Source organism: Ascaphus truei, chromosome 6 (assembly GCF_040206685.1).
Source record: "Ascaphus truei isolate aAscTru1 chromosome 6, aAscTru1.hap1, whole genome shotgun sequence".
Lineage (NCBI taxonomy): Eukaryota > Metazoa > Chordata > Amphibia > Anura > Ascaphidae > Ascaphus > Ascaphus truei.
The window spans coordinates 57,938,144-57,946,493 of NC_134488.1; the positions used below are offsets into that span (position 1 = coordinate 57,938,144).

The 8,350-nt window shown below is 36.5% G+C and overlaps 1 long non-coding RNA gene across 1 annotated transcript; it reads left to right on the top strand.

The window, feature by feature from the left end:
- Positions 1-1,352: 1,352 nt before the first annotated feature.
- On the top strand, positions 1,353-5,773 carry LOC142497063 (uncharacterized). The gene is made up of 2 exons (XR_012802171.1): positions 1,353-1,646; positions 1,875-5,773. It is a non-coding gene; the product is annotated as an uncharacterized LOC142497063 (long non-coding RNA).
- Positions 5,774-8,350: the final 2,577 nt, after the last annotated feature.

Sequence of the window (8,350 nt, forward strand, 5' to 3'; positions counted from 1 at the left end):
CTCTCAGCTAGTATATATATATATATATATATATATATATATATATATATATATATATATATATATATATATAATGTATTTTATATTTGAAACCGAGATCTTGTTAATTGAAATGCATCTGAAGCTTTGTATATGCTTTTAGATTGTAAATTAATTGGGACAGGGACCTCCTTCCTATTGTCTCAGTTTGTCTTCACATATGTAGTCTTATGCCCTACAATGTTACTGTCCTCCCTTCCACATTGTACTTTGCTGCATATGTAGGCGCCATACAAATAAAAGATAATAATAATATGCTGTAAATGTTTAAAGGTGCAGTTCCCCACAATAGACCTGTTTTGAAAGTGAGTGGCAAGTGATGCCCTTTAACGAAAATAAACAACCTTATTTATAATATTTTTTTATTACATTTTTGTTTAAAAAGGTCCAAAGCCTGCAAGAGAGTGTTCACATGACAACTCACTTTTTTCTTACTTTCTCCACTTCACATGGCAGCAATGAGATGATTTCCATTCAGACTACTAACGGTCTTATAAGAAAAATTGTCTGTTTTAATCTATTCAGAAATCTTTTTAATAGTCTAATAATATGACTAAAGGCCTTATAATATATTATACGAAACGGCCATTTGGGCCTGAAAATCCCAACTGGATTCTTCGGACCATAGAGTAAGGGCCCAAACCAGAGGGGATTAGCAGCCATAATAATTTAGATTGTTGGCTATTATTTTAGATTAAAATGCACAGCTATCAAATAAAAAATTAGTTAAGAGGGAAACAAACTTGAAAGGTGAAAAACATATTGTATCGGGAAGACATCTTTAAAAGAAGAAAACATAAACAAGCAAGAGAACTGTTCCTTTGTGCAATTGACTGTCGCCTTGTTTTAAAGGGGGAGATATCTGATCACTGTCTAGTCGGAGTATTTTTAATGAAACTGTTTGGTCTTCTCTCTGATCCCTGGTATATTTTGGGCTTATTTTTTTTAGCCAGGGAGATGCTTACAGGCATTCCAACATTGATATGAATAGTATATGTCCATGCATGCTCCTTTGATGCTAGCTCACATATGAAGAAGCAAGTCACAATGGCAATGTCAAAGTCTGGACAGAGAGGGGGGTGATGGGGAAGTGCTGGGGGTCTCAGCAAGGCGAGCTAAAGGTGCATATCATCAGTTCCTTGTGCTGTTAAGAGATTTAGCAGGCATGCATGGAATCTATGCGATGACTGGCAAGAGAAGCAATGTAACCAGACACTGCAGCTTTCCGGGAGCAGAGGCTGAAGTAGAAAGGGGGCAGTGTAGCCTAGGACATTTCATCTTGTCATTGATTTTAGCCTGATGCTCCCTGTCCCTTAGCATCCTCCCTTGCGTCCCCCTCCTCCTCCTCCCACCTTCTTTTTGCTGGAGCTTAGGGAAGCCAGTAAAGATTAAATGTGCTTTCTAAAAGGCAGCCACTTCATGCTGCTAATGTCTGCGGGGCCCTTTCTGCATTCATAGAGAATAATAATAATAATAATAATAATAATATATATATACATAAAGACGGGAAGAAAGAATGGGTGAGAGAAAGAAAGTGGGGGACGAGAGACCAGGTGCTTGGGAGAAAAGAAGAACAACCCATCTACAGTATGTGGGATGAAGAAGAGGTGAGAATACAATGAATACCAAGTGCTCTGAATGCATGAGAGCAAGGGTGCAAGAACTGGCTCTGCTTACATGTATATCTGTTTCAACAACAAATGTAACCGCCTCAGGCTTTAATTGTATTCAGCTGTACGAGGAGGAAATGAATGGATGGTTTAATATTATTTATTTTATTATTTGTTCTCTTCTTCAGCTATGTCTTTCCGCTTTTGCTTTTCTTCCCCCACTAGATCTGTTTATGGAGACGCCCACCCAGGGGCCCCCTGGAGTCAATGAAAGAAGACCCGGGAGCTGCAGCCTCCCCCCCCCCCCCCCTCTATTTGGAATATGCAATAAGCATCGTGTAAAAGGGAGGGGGTGCTTATTGCGGTGCGATGTAACATTGCTGTGCAGCGATGTAGGTGGCATCACGCACTGGAGCGGATTCTTCTGCAGGTTTTAAGGGCATAGAGGATATACTTTAGGTGTCTGAAAATAGGGGGGGGGGGGGTTGTACATGTAATTCACCCCTTCCCCCTTCCTTCGAGTTTGGTGGATACCAGATGACATACTGGAGCTTGGCTAGATCATTTGGCCTGAGATTCAGCCAAGAAGCTGAGAGGCCCAGTATCCAGGACTATATATTTATATATATATATATATTAAAAATATATATATATATATGTTATAGATTGTATTATTATAAATTGTTAAAGATTGGAAATGCATCAACCGTCCCCTATGTGCTGTGCCCGAATAAGCCCTGCAGGTTATTTAAAAAAAAAAAAAAAAGGTGGTTCTATTAGTCTGGTACTACAGCAGCTGCAAAGTGGAGAATGAAATCCCTCGTCTCGTAATGGTGAGTTGACATTGAATTTGCTGCCAACCTGACTCGTTTCAAATGTCTTTGTTGCATAGTCTCTACTTTGATATGCAGTATTTCATTGCACAGAGGCTTCCTCCTTGTATACAGTGGTGCATATAGTGGTTAAAGTGTTTTAATTAAATAAAGTCATGCTGTGTTGAGGTAAAATTATCATATTGTACCAACAGGCATTTGTATCAGTATGATGAGCAGGATTCAGTAGGCTGATGTGTTGATTTGTGTTGACAAGTGTGTGTCCTAGATCATCTTGTATGCATTTTCCTTCCTTGAATGTTCCTTCTTGATTTAAATACCTGATTAAATATACTGTACCAAGTTTGCATCTTCTGGTTGGTACGTGATGTAGCTTTGCACCCCTCTCAATCCCTGAGACCCTAACTTGTGATGTTTAGCTTTTAAAATCCACGAGTTAGGCTCTTGGGAGCTGAGAGTTGTGCCCTTGCATCTAGTACAGTGAATTTCCAAAGCAAACTTTATGGGGAGTGTTGGTTATTGTGGTATTATAGTTGGAATGAGGCACATTTGGTCTGTAAAAGAATTCTGATGATCATTTTAAACATCTTGAGGAATAATACAATGGCTCCAGTGACTGCTGGTGAATAGACTTTACCTCTTTTTTATTTTTTTTTATTCTTTCTTTCTTTCTTTGAGAGCAGCGCAGAGTACCCTCAGGGCGTATCAGGAACAGCTCGGTACATTGCTGCCTGACCTCATAGCATCTCATCTGAATTCCCAACATGCCTCACGCCTCCAAGTTCAAAACCGAAAAATTCTCCATAGGTTGCAAGAAGAAAAAAATGTGTCTTTGTGGATCACACAGGATCACTTAAAGTCGCTTATTATTATCATTTTATTTTTATGCTGAATATTAAGATTTTTCATACCCTTGTTTTAATATCCATAGCAGATGAGAAATGTGGAATTTAAGAATGAAGAATACCCAACCACAAGTTATCATATGGACACTTTGAAGTAAATATTGACATTAACATCTTTGTACACTTCTCTGCTGTATATTCACCCTTGAATACTTGTTGTGTGCCCTATACATCTCTGATACTGTTTAATGGACCAGTAGGAGACTTCTTCATTGTTGCAATAGTGTGTGCACAACATTCAAACTCTACTGTAATGTACACAGGAAGAGTGCCCAGTATATACTATTACATATATTAAGATGTATTAATATTTATTAAAGGGCAGCATGGAAACTTCTGAAGACAAGGAGTGTACACTGCTATAATCTGCTCTCACCCAGAAGCATTCACTACTTGCCACAATGGGAGACAGCATTCTTGGGTTTATGGACTATTTTGTCTGACCTAATATTGGCAGCTCTAATGAAGAACTCTAAAATGAATTTGCACTTATCCATGATCAGTATGCCTACTGTTGTACAACACCAAGATTGAACCTTTTGTACTAAGCAGTGTTCCGAATCCTCTACAGTCTGAGTCTCCCCTGTTGTTATGTAGCAGGAGTTATAAGGTCGACGAAAGCATGCATTTGGGTTAAACAGTATATAAACATCAAATAATATTCTTGGGTAATTCAATAGAGAGTTTTGGGAGGTTTAAAATGCATAGATATACCCATTACCAATGTACTGTAGCGTGATGCTAGTTTTTGAGCCACGGTTTCAGAGTCTGACAAGTATGTTGTTAAAGATCATATACTGTACAGGTCTATTTAATTATTTCACAATTGCTTAAATGCACTGGATATCTGCCTTAAGGTGAACCATCCTTACTTTAACAAGGGACAACTCTGCCTAAGCTAATTTCAATGTTCATATATGGCATTGTTACAAAAGCTGCAATAATCATGATTTACTTGAATTATAAATGTTGAAATAAATATTTTATATATATATATATAAACCTTGCTTCTTATATTTGGTGCATGTCACTTTTGAGCAGAGTTTAACGCCACCTAAACATGGTGGATTTATTTCACTCAAATAGAGAGGAAAACTGCACATCCTAAAACCACTCCCCAAACGTTCATGGCGGAAGTGGAACAATTTGGAGCAAAAAAGTACAGCGAAGCACCTCAATGAATTGACGCAGTGTTAAAATGACATAATTTGCACCGGTTTTGGATCCATTTTCCAGTTTGCGACACTTGATGCATATCCTCTTTGAACACTAATATTCATACTAAATAGCCCACATGTTAAAGGTACATTCTAAGTAATGTCACTATTTTTTGTGAAGAATTTGTCATCAGCAGCAGAGCAAATAAAAAAACAACAAACCTACTAGTAGAGGTGCACCCAGAATAATTGAGACACTGGGGGTTATTCACTAAACTGGGATAGTGCCAAATTGGGGAACTATGAAAAACCCTATTGACATTAATCAACACTATCACAGTTTCATGAATAATCCCCATTTACATACAGGTAATTAACACTTCACCTTTCAAAACTTAACTTCTGCAGACCTGTCAACTCCCACTCATTTTCTATGATGACTTCAGGTTAGTCTCACAGTTTTTTTGTTTTATCAGTGTTATAGTTATAATTGTGTTTCACTGGAAGAAGCCAGCACTTTCCCACTAAAATACCATTTGTAGGTGCTGCATTTAAAGCACTGCAGAATTTTACTCTTATTAATCTTTAAGCATTTTTTAAATTACTTTTAAAGTTGGATTGGAAACATGGTGAGATGAGACTTGGAGAGTTTGAATTTCTCTGGCTACTCCCCTTTGTGTGATATCACTTTGTTCAACAAGAGTTTGCCCAGGCAAAACTCTCCCATTACTTTTATCCTTGTTGGCTTGCTGATAAGGGAAGCATAAGGGTGAAGAAAACAATAAGGGTGATCCACAAAAGGGTGCTAAGCTTTAGCACGCCTCGACTAATGGGAGTCGAGGCGTGCTAAAGCTTAGCTTAGCACCCTTTTGTGAATTTGGGCCTTGATTGGCAAACGCCTCCCCATTCAGAGACCCCCTAAGAAATGCAATAATGCATAATTTCATAAGGAAACAAAGGCAACTAAATCTTTGCTTGTAGCCGGTTACATTTGTTTAAGGAAGCCAATTAGATTGTTAAATTCTTTGTAAACAGTTGTTATTGCACCTTACATTCTAATTGCTACTATATGTAAAATTTTCTGGCTGTGCTATGTAACACTACCGTAGAGATTCCCAACACCTTCTTGCCTCTTGTAGTAGTCCACACACAATAGCTTAAGCTTTATTGATTGTTTTGATGTGGCTTTTTCATAAGGCAAATAAAACCAATTTAAAAGTACCACAAAATCTTCCTGTGCACTTTGCTTTTTTATCTTGCTCTTGTCTACTCAATTACTGAATGGCAACATGAAGGTATATTTCGGTTTGGACGTTAAAAGTGACTACAATTACATGGCATGCTTCTTTGCCTTTTTATTTTGTTTGATTAAATTGTTTTATAAACTTGCTTGTTAGAAATAAACCCGCAGTAGTGTTTATTTTTATTGCATATCTCCCCAAATACTGTTCTGTCACAAGGTTCAACTAGTGGTTGTTATTAGAAACTCCAGTTAGTCCATGCCAAGATGGTGTCCCACTTCTCAGAAGAATATGATCTGTCTGGTGGAGAAGGGATATTATTAAAAATGTTATGCCTTATTCTGAAAGCATTATATATATATTGTGTATATGTATATATATATATATATATATATATATACAGTGGTCGACAAATCACCAAAAAATCTACTCGCCGAACAAAAAAATCTAGTACCACACGTGTGCTGCTTGGGCCAATAGGAGCTCGCCACGATGTTAAATCCACTCGCCCGGGGCGTGCAAATGTATAGGTTTGTCGAACACTGTATATATATATATAGGGGAAGGGGAAAACATTTATACATAAACAACATTTATACATAAATATATATATATTTATGTTTTCTGAGCAATTAACATCCAAAATTATAAACTGCTCTAAAGAAAACAAACTATTGGCTGAATTTTCATGTCTTCTACAGTTCCCTAAACCTCAAGTCGCTCTATTGTCTCATATCATACAGTGATTACAGTACATTAGAGTTCTAGGTAATTAAATGCAACAGAGCACAAATTGGCCAAGTATGGATAGAAAAACCTGGGTTACAGAAGTACTGAATCAGAAACACCACGAAAAGACATCCGTTTTATCTATTTGAACACAACAGTTTACACTTGGCTGCCGATTCTGCATTGGGAAGTGTGTGCACGACAATTGTTTTTACATTTACACAAAAGTGAATGCAATTTGTATAAATATTGTTTTGAAATATATCACATTTTCATCTCATTTATTTAATGAACTCATTTTCTAGAATGTATAATTTTGCATCAATATATCAAACATAATATCACCACTTACCTGGATGTGCTGTGTCTTCTCCATAGGTTGGGTCTGGGTGAAGTATACCATTTATTTATATAGTGTGTGTGTGTGTGTGTGTGTGTGTGTGTGTGTGTGTGTGTGTGTGTGTGTGTGTGTGTGTGTGTGTGTGTGTGTGTGTGTGTGTGTGTGTGTGTGTGTGTGTGTGTGTGTGTGTGTGTGTGTGTGTGTGTGTGTGTGTGTGTGTGTGTGTGTGTGTGTGTGTGTGTGTGTGTGTATGTATATATAAAGGAATTGATACTCTTACCACCCAGGCATTGTGGATATGCATCTGTAAGTTGCTTTCTTAATCTGTAATACTGTATATATAGTATTTTGGAGGCATACACTATTCACTGGAAGCTAACGTGTTAACAGGGTGTTTCAGTGAAAGTATGGCATTGCATATGTATGCATGCTTTAACATATGAGCTCATATTTGTCTAAGAGAAGGCATGCCATGTATGTAAAGTGCATTCTAAGCACCTGTGTTCTTGTGAGGGTGAATGTTAGTTTAATTAGCAGGAATTTAGGGGCAAGTTAAGGATTTCCATTGCTTTAAGTCCATATAAGAAGCAATTATTGAGCCATGATTACAGTGCAGTAGTTCAACAATGTATCTTATAATATAAATACTGTTATTTGTAAAACTGGTATCCTTAAACGATGAACCTTGGTTGTTAATATTGTCCTTTTTCAGTCTGTTTCAGCTTTCAAACACTGATGGATCATTTCAATATTTAAAAAAATGGTTAAACAAAATCATGTCTTTTTATGCAGTGCTGAAAAAATAGAGATTTGTTAAAAAAAAATCAACTTAAATATTTATTTAATATACATTATAGGTATTGCCTATCCAGATATGTTTGTTTTTAATCAAACTTAGTTTTAAAATACTGTATATCAGTTTAGGGAGCGATAGAGTACTGTTAAAGCTAATTTCATTATTTTATTATATTCATACAAAAGGATTATTTGCTGTTCATACTTGTCATAGAGGCTTATTCGAAGAACAAGGGGAGTGAAATACTGTAGTATGATTTATTTGTACGACGTTTCATTTTCACTCATTACAATGACTACATTGTTTAGAATTTTGCAATGCTGAATATACTAAGGAAGATACATATTCAAATATATTAGTGTCTTTTTTTAGTATCTTGGGCATTGTGGGCATCAGCTATATATGTGTGTGTTTTATTTATTTATATATCTATATATAGATATAGGTATTTCAGATTATATATGATTTTATGTGGGTGCATGTAACATATATTTACACTGTAAATGTATGTGTGTATATATCATTTTGTTGTGCGCGCACGTGTGTTTTTATGTGCATAAATGTATATACATGTGTGTGTGTGTGTGTGTGTGTATATATATTAAAACCGAGTGAAAAAGATAACACATCTGCATTGTATATTTTAGTATCATCCCAATTTGCTGGTATAGTGGTAAAACTGCTGCACTGTAATTAGCAA